A 22,645-nucleotide genomic window follows, 5' to 3' on the forward strand; every position below is an offset into this window, starting at 1 on the left:
TCTGGGCATAGGTGGTGGAGATCTGTTGCCCTGAAAGCATTAGCACATTGCAGTTGAGGATTTAGAAAGAACTACTGATTTCAGGTCAATTGGTCTCACGCAAATCTACTAAATGCCATTTAAAAAGATGAACATTGAAAGTATGTTATAAGCTCCATTCATATCTCTCAGCATTTTCTTTTTTGCTCTTATTTGTAGGGTTGTCTTATCCCAATGCACCCAAAACCCCTAGGTCAGATAAATCTGGTCTAGACTCTCTTTCTTGTGTTCTCCCCCAGCCAGCAGCCAACCTTGATTAACTCATGAGACCTAGGCTGGCATTTCTAAGGTGGTTCCCAACAGCCAGCATCCAAGGTTTTCCATCCTGCTGCCCCATCTCCCCTGTGGTGCAAGGAGAAAACCAGACACTTCAACCTTGAATGTCAGGGGGGGGAAATCCTGATCATATTGGGGATAGCTAGCATCAAAGGCTTATTTTCACAGAGATGTGCCCCCGCTTCCGAGGTCAAAAGGGAAAATCCCTCCAGGAGGTTTAAGATAAATCGTGTGACAAAATTACCCACCCACCCCCAGTAGAAACCATTGTTTTGCAGTAACTGCGGCTCTCCTGCTGCTCCCTGATTCTATCGCCACAAGGATTTTGAGCTGGCAAACTGTCTTTGTCTTAGTGGCTTTACGTTTCAATGCAGGGATGGGGGGGTGGAGAGAAGGAAGGAAGGAAGGAGAGAAGAGGCAGGGAAGAGAAGGAAGAAAGAATGGGAGGAAGGGAGGAAGAGGCAGGGAAAAGAAGAAAGGAAGAAAGGATGGAAGGGAGGGAGGAGAGAAGATGCAGGAAAAGGAAGGGAAGAAAAAAGGATGGGAGGAAGGAAGGAAGGTACAAGGAAGCATCTTCTTCTTTCTACAAGGCAAATTGCCTCTTCGTTTCATTCTGCAGCACAACCCTCCGAGCTTTTCCCCAAAGCTTTTGTGCTCACCTAGCAAAGCAGGAACCGTACAAAGGGATTATATGCAATCTACCAGCATGCTGTCAGTTGTACCAACTGGGGGGAAGGTGGGAGGAACATTGGCACTGACCTTTTTAAAGCCACTTGGTGCCCCTTCTTTTTTTTATTATTACAAAAGAGTTCCAAAATAAATTCCCACCTGACCTCAGGTTGGAGTTCTGGCTTCCTACAGAGACCTGCTCTGGGATTTTCAGTGTAACATGGACATCTTTTTGCACCCCCAAATTACGTGGAATTACCTTTGCACATCGCAACTATTCTCATCTTCAGTCCTTGGAGCTAAATTCATAGTAAACTATGATGTGGTTTACTGTTTACTGAACACAGGACAGTGATAGGCCACACAACGTGGATTAGAATCATAGGCATCTGATGAAGAGAGCTGCAGCTCATGAATTTTTAATCCCTTTGTTAGTGGCAAAAGGTGCTTCCGGATTCCTGATTTTTTTTTTTTTTTTGCAAAGATGGACTAACACGGCTCTCCTCTTCAAAGGGCTAAAATGTGGCTCACTGAACACATGAATCCAACCCTAACCAAGCCACATTTTGACTCCATGCCCTCTAAATCTCTTGCATGCATAACAGACCGTAGTCTAGCTTTAAAACAAAGCAAAGTCCATAGCAGAGGGTGGGTTGATTCCATTCTATCATGAGATTTGAATGTGGAAACCCAGCCAAGGGATCTTGTGATGCGTTGAAATGCACAGCCAAAAGGAATTCCAAGAAAATACTTTAATTGCACATTACCAAATGCAGCATTGCAACGGTTCCTCTTTGCTATGCTGGTCCCACTGCTAACATTTGGCCCATCTCAGAGTCTTTATATCTGTCCTGACCTTTGACATCAATGTTCCAAGGGGATGATCAAAGGGGTTAGTTTCATAAAGAAAGCAAGAGGCGTTTTGTGCTAAAACAGCTGGCGAAACATGTGGAGTTCTCTTTTTTTCCTTCCCCCCAATGGGACGGAATGTGGATCTGGTTATCAAGCTTTCGGCATAATGCGTGTTGAGCTTCCCAGATCAATAACAAAGGTTCAAAAAAACAGGAAAGGCTCATGCAAGCAGAATGGCTAGCAAACGCTTCTGAAGAGAGAAAGGAAAAGAAAACCGAGCCAATCAAAAGCCAAGCATAGCATCCGAGTGACACAAAAAGGAAAGCAAAGAATATTCCCCACAGTAAGGATTGAAAGAGGTCTGCTGCAAAGATCTCCAGTAGCTAAGGTGGAGTTTTATTGCTGATGGGTCTATCCATCTTTTTTGTAAAAGAAAAAAACATCCATAGATGAGGTTACGTTGACTTTTTAAGATTTACAAGGTCATCAAACAGCAGCCCCTGTGGTGCTTCTTGCAATGGCCATGCTTCTGCAAAACTCTTCAGTGGAGAAGACCTACTTCCAATAAAGCTACAAGTGTAGGTATAACCCGGCCATTCTGCAGACCTATCCACACCAGTGGTGGGTTTCAAAAATTGTTCGAACCTACTCTGTGGGTGTGGCCTCCTTTGTGGGAGTGGCTTGCTGCCCTTCTGACTGGATGGGAGTGGCTTGCCACCCATGTGACCGGATATGAAGATGCCGATGACACTTGTCAGAACCACCTTAAATTACCTCACACACAGCACTGGCATGCATAAGAATATGATGTAAACTTGTTTTTTAAAAGGCATCTTTGGTTTGCGTTAAAACAACTTCAACACACGCAATGTTCTGATTGCACCACAAACGCAGTAGTCATCCTTGCCTTTTACAGAGGCACTGAGTTTTATAAATATGAACATGGTAGTGTAGAATAATCATATCCAAGGACCAGGGGTGGGTTTCAAAATTTTTTGGAACCTCTTCTGTCCACTGGTGGAACCTCTTCTAACCGGTTTGGTAGATTTGATGAACCAGTTCTACCGAATAGGTGCAAACTGGTAGGAACCCAACTCTGATTCACACGCAAGATCAACCAGTGCTACTAGCGTGTGTCTTTCAAGGTTTCTCATCAGAAAGATTTCCTGCAGGAATCCCCACTTGCTCTGTGAAGTCCCCTTGTGATAGTAGTCCCAAACATGCTTTTCCAAAAGGCAACTGGGCTTTTGGGGGGGGGGGGTTGTTCCTTGAAAATGTTTCACATCTCAACCAAGACGTTTCTAACTGAAAAAGGGTCATAGATGAGAAGCAAAATATTTTCAAGGAATAAAATCAAGAAAGTCCAGTTGCCTTTTGGAAAAAAGACTTTTGGGGCAACCATCACCTGGATGATTTGAAAATCTTCATAGACAATTTGTGATAATAGTACTCTAACTGGGATAGAGCAATTCGACGTGAAAAATTCTGAGAAGGCAGAATGCCAGTAAGTGTATCTAGCTCTCTCTAACCAAACTCTTACATTTTTGAAGCTTTCAGAGAAATTGAAGAACTCTTTTGAGGCTTGCCTCTACTCCTTAACATTTCCTGAAAGTCTAATCCTGGCTTTAAAAAAAACAACCCATGAATTTTTGAACTGCAATACAGTCACTTTTCGGATGCCAGGATCAATCAGCCTCTGTCTACGATATGACAGACATTCATAGAAGTGAAATAACTGAATCTAAAATATTGTATAAACCCTGAGAACAAAAGTTATACTGTGAACAGATCTTCCATGTCTGCAAAAAAAAATCAGTAATTGATAGCTCACTTATCTGCTAAAATGCTGTCGTTGTTTTAATAGCATTCCTGAGATTGTTTCACTGTTTCCATAAGATCTAAACATTTTGATTACCATTCCTTCTGTGTGGGAGGACAGAATCCTTTGCCAGTCTCCTTCGCTTCGTATAATTTTAGCTGTGACTAACAGATGAGCAACAAATGAACATTACTCTGCAGTCATAATTTGAACAGAAATCTGGCTGGATTTGGTTTGTAAGAATAAAACAGGAATATAAGAACAAAGAAAACTGCTTAATGGGAAATCCTCAACTTTCAGCCCTTCTTTTAGTGACCAAAATTACAACAGCACTGAAAAAAGTAATTTACAATCAAACTTCACACTTATAACAATAGTGCTTAGACTTACATACCGCTACATAATTCTTTACAGCCCTCTCTAAGCAGTTTACAGAGTCAGCCTCTTGCCCCTAACAATCCTCATTTTACCCACCTCGGAAGGATGGAAGGCTGAGTCAACCTTGAGCTGGTGAGATTTGAACTGCCAAACTGCTGGCAAATGTCAATCAGCTGAATTAACCTGCAATCCTGGATTCTAACTCCTGCGCCACCATGGCTCTTTTGCAATGTCCATTGCAATATCTCCATGGTCATGTGATCAATTTGAGCACTAGGCAATCGGACTGTATTTACGACAGTTGCACTGTCCCGGAGTCATGTGATCACCATTTGTGATCTTCACATCTGGCTTCTGACAAGACAAGTCAACGGGGAAGCTGAATTTGCTTGACGACCACGTAAGACATTTAACAACGGCAATGACTCCTTAATATCTGTGACAAAAAAGGTTGGAATATTGGGCATGACTTACGTAACAACTGCCTTACTTAGCAATGTTAAAGTAATCCCAATTGTGATTGTAAATCAAGGGCTGATTAGATGTATACTGATTCAGATTTAAGTGACATTGAAGCTAATATTAGCTTTAACCACTAGCAGTGGTTCTCCAGAGTTCAACGTGTTTCCAGCCCCACCTGTAGATGCTGGGACTAAACCTGGCATTTCTGCATGGAAATATCAGTGCTACTGTGCTGGATTCCATAGGAATCTGGGAGTCTTGTATCGGCTTCTCCTCTGCAATGTACCACTCTTTTATTAATGCCTTTACGATGCCATAGAACAGGGGTGTCAAATTCAAGGACCAGATGTGGCTCTGTGTGTGGCCCTCCCGAACTCCGTTTTCGCTGGCAGAGAGTTGCAGGAGGCCGTCACAGCCGAAAATAGAGCCCACTCGGGCCATCTCAGGCACCCCTGACACAAGTGACATTGAGCTGGCCATGCCCACCCTGGCCACACTCAGCTCACCCCATCCCCCAGGTCAAACACAACCCTGATGTGACCCTCAATGAAATCGAGTTAGATAGGAACATTCCATGGCAGTGTTTCTCAACCTTGGAAACTTTAAGGTGTGTGGACTTCAACTCCCAGAATTCCCAGATTTGAACCAACATGCTGGCTGGGGAATCCTGGGAATTGAAGTCCACACATCAGTGGTGGATTCGGAGCGGTTCGGCAGAACCGGTAGTGGTTTGGCGGCCTAGGTTGCTGGAACCAGCAGCAACCCAGGCCTACCATGCCCCCGAATATGTAGAATAATTTTTATTGCACTGTGCATCAAGCGCATCCATGAGTGAACTGGAAGTAGTGCCTGACTGTTAGGGAAGGGAAAAAAGGCTACTACCTTGCCTTAGATTGTCCCAAACCTCCCCACATTTCTTAAATGTCTTTCTCTGTCATATATTTGAAGACATCTCTTTCTTTCAGAGGATCAAAGAGTGCTGAAAAAGGAGGTGGCGCAGTGGCTAGAGTGCAGTACTGCAGACCACTTCAGCTGACTGCTATATGCAGTTCGGCGGTTCAAATCTCACCAGCTCAAGGTTGACTCAGCCTTCCATCCTTCCGAGGTGGGTAAAATGAGAACTCAGATTATGGGGGCGATATGCTGACTCTGTAAACCGCTTAGAGAGGGCTGAAAGCCCTATGAAGCGGTATATAAGTCTAACTGCTATTGCTATTGCTATTCAACTTAAGCTTTCAAACAATATTCAAGAGCCCTGGTGATTAAAGTGCAGTATTGCAGACTGCCCAGAGCCAGGAGTTCAATCCTGATGGACTCAAGGTTGATTTGGCCTTCCATCCTTCCAAGGTCAGTCAAATGAGAATTCAGATTGTTGGGGGAAATGTGCTGACTTTGTAAACCATTTAAAGATGATCAGGGGAGGAAAAGATTCAACTGTTTAACCAAGATTAAGTCTGAGTCACAGGGAACCAAAAATTAGGAATCCAGGGGAGCAAAACAGAAAGACTACGCAGAAAATCAGATAGGAAGCACACATGCAAAACATTAATCCCCCCCAAAATCCTCACTGCTCAGACAAAATACCAGCACTAACAGGAAATATTTGGTAGCATTTCTTCATCAAACAAGCTTCAAAGTTAAAGTCAGTTCTGAGCTAGTGAGTTCAAAATATTCTGGTTTGTATTTCTGGAGATTTGCAGAAACTGGAGCTTCTTTACTCTATTCCTGGCCAATTCACAGCACTTACGTTGTTTATCCTCAGTCCCCTGCCTTTAAAATTTGTGGCAGGCCTTTTTGAGATGTTCTCCCTCCCCGCCCCAAAATCATATATGATTAGTTATTGACGTGCATCAATTTACTTGACTGCAACAATTTTCCCTTCAATTCAGTCCACCAGATGATATTTTGGTTTTGCCCCCAAACTACTCAAAGTTTTGATGTAGTTTAAACTAGGATATAGCTATTACCACGTTCTCCATGTAGGCAGTTTTAGTGCCTAGGAAGAGAAGTTGAACAGGCATATCGGAAGTAATCTAGGAGCATTTCTTCATAGTGATGTATAGCCTCTGCTAATGTTATCCCCACCATGACTGAGGCCATTAACATGTGTACCTATTACTGTTAGTGCATACCAATGGCTGAGTCATTAGTGGGATCCTTCCTAGGATGACAGAAGCTTGACACTTTGGCAGACTCTGCCAAGCCCATACAAGTGTCACATTTGCTAACAGGCAACAAACCTTATGCTGGTCTGGGACCATAATAAATATTGATACTATTAATAAATAATAGAAAGGTTGGTCATTTCATGAGACTGCTTCCAGCCTTGTGCTTTGGATTTTAATTATAGCAATAGCAATAGCAGTTAGACATATACCGCTTCATAGGGCTTTCAGCCCTCTCTAAGCGGTTTACAGAGTCAGCATATCGCCCCCACAGTCTGGGTCCTCATTTCACCCACCTCGGAAGGATGGAAGGCTGAGTCAACCTTGAGCCGGTGAGATTAGAACCGCTGAACTGCAGATAACAGTCAGCTGAAGTGGCCTGCAGTACTGCACCCTAACCACTGTGCCATCTCGGCTCTTGACAATCACAGAATTATCTGTGATTGACTTCATCCCCAACTGAGAAGTCTCCCCAAGGGTTGAGGTTAGACATGATCACAACACCCACTCTGCCTACCCTCAAAGGAAACAATGTCCAGGGTGCCAAAGGCGGAACGTGGCATGATGGCCCAATGATATAAGGACCTCTGCTTTGGACAGGGGGTTGGAACTGGAAGATGTCCAAGGTCTCTTCCAGCCCTATGATTCTATGCTTCTACTTTGATTGACTGAGTTACAAATCAGAAGTCAACAGGAGTTCTGGAAGTGTCAAGTCAGACCAGGCACTGCTTTGAAAAGGAAGAATTCATTTGGCCTTTTCTACAAAGATGATGAAGAAATCAAAGTAAATGTTGGCTATTAGCTTTGCCAGCTTTATTTTTAGTATGAACCAGAGGTGGGTTCCTACCAGTTCGCACCTATTCGGTAGAACCGGTTCGTCAAATCTACCGAACCGGTTAGAAGAGGTTCCACCAGTGGACCTGGAAAGCAGGCCACACCTACAAAAGAGGTTCCAAAAATTTTTGAAATCCCCCCACTGGTCTTTGGATATGATTATTCTACACTATCATGCTCATATTTATAAAACTCGGTGCCTCTGTGAAAGGTAAGGATGACTACTGCGTTTCTAGTGCAATCAGAACATTGCGTGTGTTGAAGTTGTTTTAACGCAAACCAAAGATGCCTTTTAAAAAAAAAGTTTACATCATATTCTGATGCATGCCAGTGCTGCGTGTGAGGTAATTTAAGGTGGTTCTGACAAGTGTCATCGGAATCTTCATATCCGTTCACATAGGTGGCAAACCACTCCCATCCAGTCATATGGGCGGCAAGCCACTCCCACAAAGGAGGCCACACCCACAGAATAGGTTCGAACAATTTTTGAAGCCCACCACTGCTTCCAGCCCTATGATTCTATGCTTCTACTTTGATTGACTGAGTTACAAATCAGAAGTCAACAGGAGTTCTGAAAGTGTCAAGTCAGACCAGGCACTGCTTTGAAAAGGAAGAATCCATTTGGCCTTTTTCTATAAAGATGGTGAAGAAATCAAAGTAAATGCTGGCTATTAGCTTTGTCAGCTTTATTTTTAGTATCAACTTCAATTTTTTTGAGAGTTCCACAGGTTTGCAGAGCTCAAAGAGATTTTGCACACTGTAGTTTACTACCCAGAAAGTCCTAACTAAAGAAACAGATTCCCTATGAGCTTTTTTTCATCCAATCTGAACATATTAATTTTATTAAAGCTTTAAAACAGTAAGGGTTACTTTGCTTATAAGACACCTTGTGGCACGGCAAAAACATCACACTTCTGATACGATTTTTAACATCCAAGGTCGGGATAATTTAGAAACAATTTTCACTTACCAGCTTGAAAGACAGAAGTCTCAGGATCCAACTCCAGTAACCATCTGTGAATACAGCAGAGAATATTGTATTAGAAAGGGCCAAAATCTCAGCAAGAATGGAGCAACATTGACAAGTGTTGGAAAAGGAAAAGGACAAATCCAAAGTTGGAAAGTTAAGATATAATCAGAATTGTGAAAATGTAATCAGATAACTAAATCAGAAACTAATTTATGAAGGACTGAGCACTCTTTGGAAGTCTAAAGGATATGGGACTGAGTGTTGAAGGAGCAAGGAGATTTAGCCAAAAGATCAGGATTCTGCCTCATATTGAATACCTCCTTTAAAATGGTACCAGTAGTAATAAATCTTTAGAAAAACAAATGCCTCAATCTTCCACTTCAAAAATACCTGCTAATTGATGAAAATATGTTTACAACTAACCCATCATCGAAGGTTAAAGCAAGATGGGAAGTTTAACTTCTGATGTATTTAAACTGCATTTCTTCATTAACTGGGTTCTTTTATTTCATTTCTTGTCACAATTGCTTTGAAAGGAAACACAGTTTTACAGCTGCCTTTTGCTGCAGTGGAATTTTGTTTTATGACTGACTTTAGTCTGTAAAAGTTTTATACTGTTTTACGTCATTAGATCTGAGGATTCCCACCATTAAATTAAAATCCTCAAATATGATACAGTGAGTGGAACACTAAGATTCAAGCCAACCAAAGCTCAGTTTCAAACTTTCTGTCAGCAGTAGTGCTGATAAGACATATAAAATAAATCTCTGACAAATTCCTTTAGGAATGGATAAATGTAAGAGTTCAAATAGTCTCTGTTTCAGCATTGAGTGGTGTAACTAATACATTGGTTATCATCCATTTTTCTCACATCAAAATCTTCACAAAAATGTGTATGAGCAACACGCTCAAGAATAAATACATCTATAAAAGTTACACATTGAAAAATGTAGAGCATGGTGGTGCAGTGGTTAGAATGCAGAATTGCAGGTTGATTCTGCCCACAGCCAGGAGTTCAATCCTGACTGGCTCATGGTTGACTCAGCCTTCCATCCTTCCGAGGTCAGTAAAATGAGGACCCAGATTGTTGGGGGCAAGATGCTAACATTGTAAACCACTTAGAGAGGACTCTAAATCACTGTGAAGTGGTATATAAGTCTAAGTGTTATGTAGTGATGTAAAGAGAAACAGTTCTTACATCGGAAAAATGTCAATTTACAAAAGTGCATCCTGGATAATCAGGGAACTGTATATTAAAGGGCTAGTTTTTTCAAAGAATAAATGTGAACCACTACACATATTATATTTAAGTGAAGCTACGTACAGAAGCACTGAATGATAGAAAACATACCTACCCCCCAAAATCTAGAATTTTAAAGCCTTGCTAGATTAAATTACTTTATGTGATTTAGAGAATTATATAAAGAAAACGGGAAAGGGCAGCTTTAGATTATAACTCCTTTTTTTCCTGTCTGTATAAAATAAATAACTTTTATGATAGGTCTCTCCACATTGCCTTCACCCTTTTTTCTCAAACTAAAGATATTTGAATCATATGCAAAAGTATTACAAGTATCTGGTTAACAAGTTAGCCATTCATGATTAATTTCTTACATTAATCTTGGGCATTTTTTTCCAGTTTGTGCATGGTTACCCAATGGGAAACTTCATATGTATCTGCCCTTTACCACAAAATATCTCGTGTGAAAGAGCTCGTAATCTTCCAGAGCTTACAAATCTTCTTCTTCTTTGCCTCCTTCCACTCCTCAGCCTCCCATTACCACAATTTTTTCCTCTACACCCTCCCACCCCTCTTTTGCACCATTCGTTGTTCAAAGCAATGCCTTAAACAGTTCATATTTTGTTAATTGTACAAGCCTAATGGAGGAGTGTATTGGCAAGAAGGGGAGGGTAACGGCCATCAGGCCAGCAATAAAACAAAATTAATGGTCCATAGGAAGAAATCATGTCCACTTAATATCAGCTTTGAAACTCTAATAAAATAATGTGATATCAACAGCAGCAGTGCGTTCTGTCTCATTCTGACACACTCATACACAATGTACGCAGATTGCTTACACCACATTAAATCACTCATAAAACAGACCCAGTTCAACTGAAGCTCACAAGATCCTCCAGGGAACATAGCAGACCAGAAATATGTTGTGTAAGGATCATTACCAGCATGCACAGCTGTAGTAACACCCACAAAATCCAGCCCAGAGGCAACACAGGGGGGAGAGGAGTGTTCCTGGAATAGAGAATGAGGTCTCCATCAGGGCTTCAGTAACCCTTTCAAAAAATGTTGTTCTACTGAATGCTTTGGAAACTCAAAGCCAGAAACCTGGCTTCACAGCAGATAATGCTGGAGAGAAGGAGAAGGAGAGGACTTCAGATTTTCCATGGGTGATGCTATAATGTCACCAGGAGAAAGACAAAAGGCAATACTTGGAAGATAACTGACTTTGGAAATTCTATCAAACTAGTAGAGAAAGTTCATGAAATATAGGTGGCTGGAGTATAATTGTCTTACCTCTTTCTTGACAAGGTAGGCAAAGGCATCAAGTGAAGGTCCTTGCCTTTAATTATCACCTGTTAAACCACATGCTAAATTCTATGACATCAGTAATTTCCCAAGAGAAGATATTAGTGCAAAAATTCCTTCCATCTGGGTTTTTCAATAGTGGAGCCCTTGCAGTGTCACCCCAATAGGGAAGACTGACTCAAGCTTTCCCTTATTTGCCCCAACAAATGGTAAGAAAGATCCTACTGAAGGATGAGCTCCTACAGTATCATTCTTTGGGCTGCCTGGTAGCTTTTCACCATCTCTATCTAGATTTCTTTTTCACGGGAGTTCATCAAAGTTGAGCTCAATTTCTGATGACTTCATGGACACTGTTAGGTAAGCTCCCTGTTGGGACAGCGAGTATATTCAGAGAAGCGTTGTGAGAGTTGTGTTGGAGAACATACATACCAGCATACAGAGACACCGCAGTTTCAGTAGGCTTTTACCTTCATGGAAATAGAGGTATCAGAATCCATCAAACAGTCCAAGTCATACACGGATAAGACAGTCAGTCATCAATGTCTTTCAGTTAAGGGACAATCCAAATAACATAGTCCACTATCATATAATCAGTTCAGTACTCAAAGTTTGTTAGCAGTTGCAAAACTTACAATAGCTCATGGCACTTTCTAACAGCCAGCTTTCAAAAACACTCAGATCAGATCAGCCCAGCATCTAACAAACAGAGAACTAACACTCATTCTGGCTCCCTCTTATGGCTGATTGAGGAAAACAGCAAACTATCACATTTTACAGTATGATTTAAAGAAACAGGTACAACATTGTTACATGGTTTATATATTGCCAACCCAACCATTAGATTATATTCCTAACAGACACAACTATGAAGATTTTCTTGATGTTCTTCCTAGTCTGGTTTACATCCCTGGTGTTCATCTCATCCAAGTACTAGCCAGATCTGGCCCTGCGTAACTTCTACGCTCCTAGATATTTTGGCTGAGATTAGTAATTCCTTATTCAGTTTTTATTTTTATTCAAAGGGGATGTTCTTGCACTGTATAATCGTTGCTTATAATGATTCATCTAATGAATCAGAATCCAATCACAGGGAAGTTCCACATGGATTAAATCACTACCATGTTCTAACACAGATCAACTCTATTTCTTTGGAAAGCCAAACAGAAAAGAGGTATTTGGAAACCCCAAAACCAAACAGAAAGGTGGAAAATATTCTTCACTGCATTGTGATCCGATCACAACTTTCAGGCACATACAGCCTCTGTATACAAGATTCTGGTTGTATGCCAAAACAAATCTAATACTCTATCAAGGGCCAATAGATGTAGGTAAATAATGTATTCACTATAACAAGATTAACAAAATTACCCCATCTGGAAAATGCAGACCAAGGTAAATTAACAAGTGGTGGCTACAATAGAAAAAAAATAATCTGCAACCATGCATAGCCAATGGTGTTTTTAAAAGGCAGTAAAAGCAAAGGTATATACATTCTTATTGTTAAAATGCAATTAGAACTTCCCTTGATATATACCACCTCTGGTCACAATGGCGTGTTCCATGCTGTAGACGCAATTTTAAAAAACTCAGCTAACCAACTTATACTGTTTTCCAGGCTGCTCAGTGAAAACCCAGGCAATAAAGTGACATTTCTGTCACATCTGAACTCCCTAGCTAATTCAGAATAATCTACTTTTAATGGAAAGCAATATATAAGAGGTAGTGACATTTGGCTGAGTTCTTCTTTGTTTTAAGCTCCAATTGTCTTGGAAGTTACCAAAGTTACTAATAAACGTATTATTTCTGCACAAGCTGGGTATATTACCATAAATATCTACAGAGTTTTGAGAGGCATTTTATTGCATTTCTTTTTATTTCAAGCTCCTGTGTTCCATATAGGAAACTATAAAAATAAGCATGTCTTCCATTATATTGGCAAGGAAACCAACATTTTTGTGCACTGGTGAAATCTCTTACTTATTCTAAAATAAATATTCAGTACATCCATTAAGGATGGTCTCTTTTGGTCTCTTTTTTATTACTAGACCACAGACCTGTAAGAAATTGCCCCAAAATAACAATTCAAGTGGCATCAGATTTCAAAGGATCAGAACAATCTTCTGCATCTTGCAGTCATTCCAGGATCTGCAGAGATGGTTCTTCAAACCATCCTTTTTTAAGCGTCACCTATCGGAATTCTGAAGTTAAAAGACACACAGAGAAAGAGACATACACAAACATAGGCATTTATATTTAGCTGGGTACCTTCGCTCACCCATAAATTGCTTACTGATGATATGATCCAAAGATATAACTTATTCCTCTACTGCACACTGAATGATTGCAATCAATATTGCTTAAAATCAAAATGCACTTTTATTTGAAGATTAGTTCCATCGACTCTGGTGGAATTTATCTCCAAACATACTTTGAGATCCTAGTGACTAGAAAGAGATGAATGTTTGTTGTGAAAGTTGATAGTTATATTATAGAGACAACTACTGGTTGTAATAGCCACACTTATCTTGATATTGCTTCGGGCCTGGGTTTTAAAGCAATGTCTTAAAACCCTCCAAAGCTGTTGAAGCAGTAACCATCAAGGCATGTAGTGTCCACCAAGGGCCAGGATAGGTTTATATATGTCTCCTGATTTCCTTTCAACCCTGAGATTTGATAAAACAAAGGAGGACATCAAACAAAGGCTAGAAAAAATGGGACTTCAAAATAACCTTGCAGTTGCCCAAAGCTATATCAACTTTATAACAAATCAAGGAAATTGCAACCCACACAATATTGTACCGATATAAGTTATCCAATTCAATATTGCTGGGGCTTCTCTATATTGTGGCCCAATGCCCTTCCTTCTGTAATCAGGGATGCACTTATGGCAAGATAACAAGAGAGACTCCCTTTCTTATTGAAGATGCCCCTGGGCCTTTGATGAAATTGAAAACTGAGAACATGCCTTTTTTGCAGTGCTGATTTCATAAGGAATCAGCGTTCCCAAGTAATCCAACTCTTAATAGAGAAACTGTCTGGCCATTCAAACCAATGATATTTAAGAATGTTTCCAAAATGATAAGCACTCTGAAATAGCTTATACAAATGCTATATTTGTAGTCCAGTCTATAAAGCTTTCCTATGTTCAAACTCAACATCTTCACCAATTTATTAGAATTTGCTGATATCTGAGGCTGTGTACGGTTGTTTTTTAAGTTTTATGATCTAGTCTTGGAATGTAATTCATCAACATCCAGGAAACATCTTATGAAACAAACTTTAGTCTCCCAAAGATGCTTATTCAAAAGGCAACTGGACTTTCCCTGAAGAAGATTTGCTTCTCATCCAAGAAGCTTCTTCAGTTCTGACTGCATGGTGGAGAATGGAAGGATTTATATTCCTTGTGGTCATCTGGAATGGAATGGAATAAGTTTATTTATAGGCCGCCCTTTTCCCTGAGGGGACTCAGGGCGGCTAACAACTTATATGGGGAGGGGATACATACAGTAACATATAACATAACACGTAATTAAAAATAAACAACATTCATTCATCATTCGGGTGGGGGCGAATCAAGTCTTTACCCCCAGGCCTGACGGGATAGCCAGTTCTTGAGTGCTGCGCGGAAGGTCTGAAGGGTGGTGAGGGTACGAATCTCCATGGGGAGATCGTTCCAGAGGGCCGGAGCTGCTACAGAAAAGGCTCTCCTCCGCGTAGTGGCCAGCCGGCACTGGCTGGCAGATGGCACTCGGAGGAGGCCTAATCTGTGAGATCTAATGGGTCTCGAGGAGGTGATTGGCAGGAGGCGGTCTCCCAAGTACCCAGATCCACTACCATGAAGGGCTTTATAGGCGGTAAGAAGCACCTTGAAGCGCACCCGGAGATCAACAGGTAGCCAGTGCAGCTCGCGGAGGATAAGTGTTATGTGGGCGAACCGAGGCGCACCCACAATCACTCGCGCAGCCGCATTCTGGACTAGCTGAAGCCGCCGGATGCTCTTCAAGGGCAGCCCCATGTAGAGCACATTGCAGTACTCCAGCCTAGAGGTCATTAGAACTCTCTCTGAGAGCCATTGAGGCCACTGGGAGGGTTACCTGTGAGCTCAGGGTCACCTGAATAGTGCAAATGGGTGTATGGAACCTTCTTGGAACTACTGAAAGGACTGTGTTGTAAACTGGAGATAAAAAGTCCATCTGCCTTTTTTAAAAAGCACTTTTTGGACAACCATGACCTGGATGACTAAGAATCTTCATAAACTTTAGTATCTGTTTCAGCCAATATCTTACTCCAATGGAATGAAAAATGCACTGGTGTGTCATAATGTTAATCAATCAGCATTAACAACATAAGCAATCAATAAAGTTGATTTTAACTGTAATCTGCAATGGTACCAAAACCATTAATTATCAGCTATGGATAAGCATACTGACTAGTACCAAATGTATTTAGGGATCACATAAAAAGAATGGTAAGTAGGCTGTACTGAAAAAAAAAGGCAGGGTGAAGTTAATTTGATTAGTTTGAAGTTTAATTTGGTTGAACCAAGTGCTTGCTAGATTAGAAAAAAATCATTGCTTTTCCTCCAATAGTTATATTAGGACAGACAGCTGAAATTTATGTAGGATATCATTGTACTATCAATTCCTATTCATGGCAGATGACATCACCTGGCACTATCCTTAAAATTCAACTCTTTTCCTATATAATTTTTTTTAAAAAAATCATTACCTCAGAGACTTAGAATAAATGGAATACTACTCAGCTCAAGCAACAGCCAAATAAATGAAGACACATTATAACTATTCTAATTAATATTGGTTTGGGCTGGACATTTGAAAACAAAAGACACAGCTCATCCTTGCATGGTGCATACAATAAGGCTCTCAAAACATAGTTTTATAAGTGAATAGAGTAGAGTAGAGTAGAGTAGAGTAGAATAGAATAGAATAGAATAGAATAGAATAGAATTCTTTATTGGCCAAGTGTGATTGGACACACAAGGAATTTGTCTTTGGTGCACATGTTCTCAGTGTACATAAAAGAAAAGATACATTCGTCACGAATGATAAGGTACCACACTTAATGATAGTCATAGGGTACAAATAAGCAATCAAATCATACTAGAAAACAATCAATATATCATATGGTCTTTGTGGACAGGTTTAAAGACCAAGGGTTTTCCTACAGCCAACCTTGAATCTAGAAGTAGTTCTCAACTTATGACACAATTAAGCCCAACATTTCTGTGGCCAAGTAAGACAACTGCTAAATGCATTGTGCCTGATTTTATTATCTTTTTGCCATGATTGTTCAGTGAATCATGCCATTGTTAATTGAATCTGGCTTCCCTCAACTTTGCTTGACAGACAGCTTGGGAAGGTTACAAATGGTGATCACATGACCCCAAGACACTGTAACCATCATAAATACATTTCTGTTTCCACACCCCCAAATTTTGATCGAGTGACCACGAAGATACTGCAATGAACTATGAAAATCTGAAAACCCATTAGAAGGCCCGCTTTTTCAGTGATGTTGTAATTTCAAATGGTCACTAAATGAATAGTTGTTAAGTCAAGAACTACCTGTAGTATCAAGGACCCCATCTGAGGTAGAAAAGACAGATCGATACTAAGAAATCCGGGGACATGATTTCTGCATCTTGCACCTGCAAACAAAGCTTTTATCTGGCATATCAAGAAAGAAGGCCAAGATTTCTTCATGCTGATAAATTACACACAGAAGGATTCCTTGAGAGGAAAATAGGATTCCACCTGCCATTTCTTCTCATGGTAAGTCAGCAGAGGTGGGTTCCTACCAGTTCGCACCTATTAGGTAGAACCAGTTCGTCAAATCTACCGAACCGGTTAGAAGAGGTTCCACCAGTGGACCCGGAAAGCAGGCAACACCTACAGAAGAGGTTCCAAAATTTTTTGAAACCCACCACTGGTCCTTTGATATGATTATTCTACACTATCATGCTCATATTTATAAAACTCAGTGCCTCTGTGAAAGGTAAGGATGACTGCTGCGTTTGTGGTGCAATCAGAACATTGCGTGTGTTGAAGTTGTTTTAACGCAAACCAAAGATGCCTTTTTAAAAACAAGTTTACATCATATTCTTATGCATGCCAGTGCTGTGTGTGAGGTAATTTAAGGTGGTTCTGACAAGTGTCATCGGCATCTTCATATCCGGTCACATGGGCAGCAAGCCACTCCCATCCGGTTACATGGGCGGCAAGCCACTCCCACAAAGGAGGCCACACCCACAGAGTAGGTTCAAACAATTTTTGAAACCCACCATTGATGTCCAGGCACTTGTATTTTTTTCCTAGGAACATGCATAGGCTTGATAGTCACACCAGCTTAGAACAGTGATTAAAAATAAGCAGGTAGCTGGTAGAGCAGTACTAAGCACACGTGCCTTGTGTCTCATCAATTGCAACAATGCAATGTGCCTCCTCCATGGGCTTAAGAAGATTCTGGGGTCTCCTCTGCATTTCCAAAATCATCTTTAGGGATTTCCAGGAAGGGTCAGAAATATCAGCTCTCAGGTGCACAAAAAGAATGGAGTGGAGTAGAGTGGAGTGGAGTGGAGTGGAGTGGAAGGGAAGGGAAGGGAAGGGAAGAGAAGAGAAAAGAAGAGAATTTTTATTGACCAAGTGTGATTGGACACACCATTTGTCAATGGAGCATAAGCTCTCAGTGTACATACAAAGAACAAACTATATAATCTAAGAAAACTAAGAAAAGCCCAGAAATAAGGGATAACAAAGCAATGGGACTGTACTGCTCTTTAGAAAGAGGAGGGGTGGGTTTATTGCTTTATGTGAAGCATTTTGAAGCAACTGAAACACTTTGCCCAGCCCAATTAGCAGGCATGAAATCCTCTCAACATCGATACCAGTTCGGAACCAGGAGCGCCCACAGAGTGTCAGTGATGACATCTGGATAGTTGGGTAGAGCGTCCCACTACAGTTGCTACTGGCAGCTACCGGTTTGTCTGAACCGGGGCGAACTGACAGAATATCCCACCTCTGCCAATGAGGCACAGGTGAAATGATTAGGAAAAAGATAGGTTATAGAAAAATTGTAAACAATGTGGTGGTTAATTTACATTTATGCTTATAAGAGCTGTGAAAGAAAATCGGAAATCATTTCTTTATGTTTCTTTTCTGCATTTTGGTTTCTGTTCCTCTTTTATTCCTTTTATTCCTTTCCTATTCCTTTCTTCTTATAAACGTATGTATCAGAGGTGGGTTGCTAATCTTTTTACTACTGGTTCGAGCACGCTCCCCAGTGTGTCGCTTCTGCGCATGGTGGGTGGAGCCTTCCGCCACCGCTAATACCGGCAACTACCCAACTCTGGTATGTATGTATGTATGTATGTATGCATGCATGCATGCATGCATGTACGCATGTATGCATGTATGTGTTAGGAATATAATCTAACGGTTGGGTTGGCAATATATAAATCATGTAACAATGCTATACCTGTTTCTTTAAATCAAACTGTAAAATGTGATTGGTTGCTGTTTTCCCCAATCGGCCATAAGAGGGAGCCAGAATGACTATTAGTTCTCTGTTCGTTAGATGCTGGGCTGATCTGATCTGAGTGTTTTGGAAGCTGGCTGTTAGAAAGTGCCGTGAGCTATTGTAAGGTTTGCAACTGTTAGCAAACTTTGTGTACCGGACTGTTTATATGATACTGGATTATGTTATTTGGATTGTCCCTTAACTGAAAGACATTGATGACTGACTGTCTTATCAGTGTATGACTTGGACTGTTTGATGGACTCTGATATCTCTATTTCCACGAAAGTAAAAGCCTATTGAAACTACGGTGTCTCTGTATGCTGGTTTGTGTGTTCTCCAATACAACTCTCACAACGCTTCGCTGAACGTACTCGCTCTCCCAACGGGGAGCTTACCTAGCAGTGTGTTTGTGTGTGTGTATCATATATTTTGTTTGAAATGAGGATTCCCAATAGATCCATGATATCACCTTGCACCATCCAAAAATCTACTTAATGTTCATCCCCAGCCTTCTGGGCGTTTATGAAAGATTAAAAATGTTCCTTGCTTACTAAACAACTTATTCCCCAGATAAAATAACATCACACTTTCTGCCTGACCCTGACATCCAACCCCATCCTGGGAAGCTTGTCAATACATTCCTGTGAAATGTTTTCAGACCTCCCTTTTGAAGCATGGCTTTTGTAAAGCCTTCTCAGACCTTCAACTATGCTCTCCAACATTAAAGGAGAGAACTCAGTAAAGGGGATTTGACAGGAAGAATTATTCAAGATGCATAAGACTCATGCATTTTTAATGCTCATTCTGAACTCTAGAAGTTGAGGTCGGAAGACACATTTGTCTAGGGGATAAAATCAGTTAACTATCTTTTTTCAGTTCTGGAGTTGAAAGTACAATTTGCTTCAGACACCAACAACCCTATTCTACTAATTTGCATACATTTGATTTGAAGGCTTTATGTTTTATTCGATTATTTCTACAGAAAATAAACCAGCTGATACAGCAGACAATCCAAACTAAAAAGTTAAAGGAAATCGTGTATTTGTTTTATATATTTGAAATGTTATGCTTCCAATGTGGAAGGAGGGAGGGAGGGAGGGAGGGAGGGAGGGAGGGAGGGAGGGAGGGAGGGAGGGAGGGAGGGAGGGAGGAAGGAAGGAAGGAAGGAAGGAAGGAAGGTTGGTTTAACACAAAGATATGACCAAGAGGGGTTACTGGTCCTCTCTGAACTTGATTGTTTTCTTGCAGGCATTTCGTTATCCAAACTAGGTAACATTATTCTCTGTTGGTAGATGACAAAGACTTGTAAATAATCTGGGGCTGAGTGTATTTTCAAACACATGTAATCATGGTAAGGCATTATTAAAATGCCTTCATTAATAAGCTTTTCTTCTGAACATTAGGCAAGAAAAACAAGATGGAAACTAATGTTTTGGTGATTTATGACTTACTGATTGTCAACATGGCAGGAGGTTTTCTAAGAGGGAAGCAGGGAAGCGTTAAAGAAATATTAGTTGATGGAACTGGATCTTAAGTTAACAGAATGATTTCTTAATTCAACTTCTTCACAGGGGACTAAAAGTGTGCACATACAAACACATGAGTTATATCTCCTAACATCTGACAGAAGATAACAAATGTGTCTGGTTGTCTGCTGTAGAATTGGACAAGGGGAGGAAGAGCAAGGAACAGGGAGGGAAACATCATCAGTCATAGAAGGCAAAATACTCTACATTGTAATATTGTTCAGCCTCTTATGCATCCAGAGACCCTAAATTCAAAACCAGTAAGAGGATTTATAAAATTCCCAGTATATAATAAGCATTTAAGTAGGTTCTTTTTCTCAGTTACATCTTGCTCTTCAAGCAAATGCTGATTGGTTGCTCAAGGTGGGCCCTTAGCAGATCCCAAAGACCACAGTATCAAGGTTGCCTTAGAATTAAATTTCACAAATATTAGGGACAAGAACTAGCTCTTTGGGTACCAATAAAATATGGAAAATAAAATATCAAATTAGTTATATAGAATCTGCCCATCTGGTAACCCAAGTTTCTGCATTATTTTGACTGTTATTAGTAAACCCTGGTTTAATCCAAGTCCTTTCTATAACAATTTCCCTAGCACATGAATAAAAATCTTGATACAAATCAGCAATACAGTATTTGGACCCTTTAAAAAAACCTTGGATAATTGAGTTATCAAATTTTAAATATAGCATTTTTAGTATTTCCAGGATAAAGGCACTTTAGATCTAACAAAACTCTTACTGGGGTAAAGTCTCCTGTTTGAGGACTCAAAAAATTTTCATTGGTCCATGAAAAGAAAGACAGGTAAACAGGGAGATAAGGGAGGTATGAATCTTTCAGGAATTGTTGAACTACTATTCCCAATATAATTGTCAGGCCCAAAGGATCAGGACCATATATTAAATTTTAGTGCAGAAGATTTATTGCTTAAGCTTATACACAAAAATCTAGTCAACTAAAGTTCAGTACTAAATTGGCACCAGATAAGGGTCAACAGAATTCAAGACAGATTGAATTTAGACTATTTATGGAATGATTCTAAACCGATGACACACTTAACTCCAGCTCTGATTGCTCTTCTCCTACAAATGGCCAGGACTGCGGGAAACTGTATTTCAGAAACATTTGGAGCAGAGGTGGGTTCCTACCAGTTCGCACCTATTCGGTAGAACCGGTTTGTCAAATCTACCAAACCGGTTAGAAGAGGTTCCACCAGTGGACCAGGAAAGCAGGCCACACCTACAGAAGAGGTTCCAAAATTTTTTGAAACCCACCACTGGTCCTTGGATATGATTGTTCTACACTATCATGCTCATATTTATAAAGCTCAGTGCCTCTATGAAAGGTAAGGATGACTACTGCGTTTGTGGTGCAATCAGAACATTGCGTGTGTTGAAGTTGTTTTAACGCAAACCAAAAATGTCTTTTAAAAACAAGTTTACATCATATTCTTATGCATGCCAGTGCTGTGTGTGAGGTAATTGAAGGTGGTTCTGACAAGTGTCGTCGGCATCTTCATATCCGGTCACATGGGTGGCAAGCCCCTCCCATCCAGTCACATGGGTGGCAAACCACTCCCACAAAGGAGGCCACACCCACAGAGTAGGTTCGAACAATTTTTGAAACCCACCACTGATTTGGAGGGCCACAAATCTCCACCCCTAAGAACTGGAAAAGTCACCTAGGGCCATACAACATATCCCTAGGAAGTAGAGTAGTAAAAGGAGAAGCAAAGTTTAGAAATATCTGAGCTTATCATGCCTCAGTGCATTTTAAAATGTTATTGTTTGCTTCCATTTTCAGAGTTGGCTGGAGAGATTGGACCTTAAGTTTACCTCGTCTTTCTTCACCTTGATCTTCTTCAGAGCCTTTGAAATTCAGATCTCTCTTATCCAGGATTATATATTTTTGAAGTCCAATACTTTTGGTCAGCATAAGAATGGGGGGAAAAAACTGCTCTGTGCAATTCTGATTCTGGATTCACTGATGTAGCCAACAACTGTAGGGAACAAAAATGCCCCTGGGAATGACATTATGTCCTGATGTAGTGTCATTCCCACTGACACATTCATCACCATTTAACTTCCAGATAAGCAAGATTAATGAGGGAGTGAAAATCTTGTAGAAATGAAACTAATTAAAAAGCTTCTGCTGGCCGATTGTAAAACAAATGATAAGCATTCTCCTTTGTTTTGAATTCTTGTAATAGTTAACAAAAAGTGTTCATTATTACCGGAGAAACCAGCCTGCTCGGCGCCATTTTAAAAGCCTCTAAGTAAATAGTTTTTCGGAGGAGAAAAAGAAAAGAAGCTAAAATCTTGATAAACAATTATTGCCCACGTAATACGGATCCAGCTCGTGATAAGATTAAATCAATCAAAACTTTGAACTGAGTGGGGGAGACCTACTTTGTCCTGCACAAGGCAGTTTGAAGTTCCCAGCACGGACAGCCGTTCTGCTTTGGGCTAGCCCCCCTCTCCCTGCAAGCACAAAAGCTGCAGAAATCGAAGAGCATTTGCCAGCAAAACAATTTCTTCTTTCCTTCTTGCCTGAAGGATAAGAAAACCTGATAAG

The 22,645-nt window shown here is 40.6% G+C and overlaps 1 long non-coding RNA gene across 1 annotated transcript in view; it reads right to left on the reverse strand.

Moving 5' to 3' along the window:
* LOC116516503 overlaps positions 1-8,511 on the reverse strand; it is a 134,580-nt gene extending 126,069 nt beyond the window's left edge. The window contains exon 1 of the long non-coding RNA XR_004256361.1: positions 8,465-8,511. This is a non-coding gene — a long non-coding RNA (uncharacterized LOC116516503). The remainder of the gene's footprint in view (positions 1-8,464) is intronic.
* Positions 8,512-22,645: the final 14,134 nt, after the last annotated feature.

This window comes from Thamnophis elegans, chromosome 13 (assembly GCF_009769535.1).
Source record: "Thamnophis elegans isolate rThaEle1 chromosome 13, rThaEle1.pri, whole genome shotgun sequence".
NCBI lineage: Eukaryota > Metazoa > Chordata > Lepidosauria > Squamata > Colubridae > Thamnophis > Thamnophis elegans.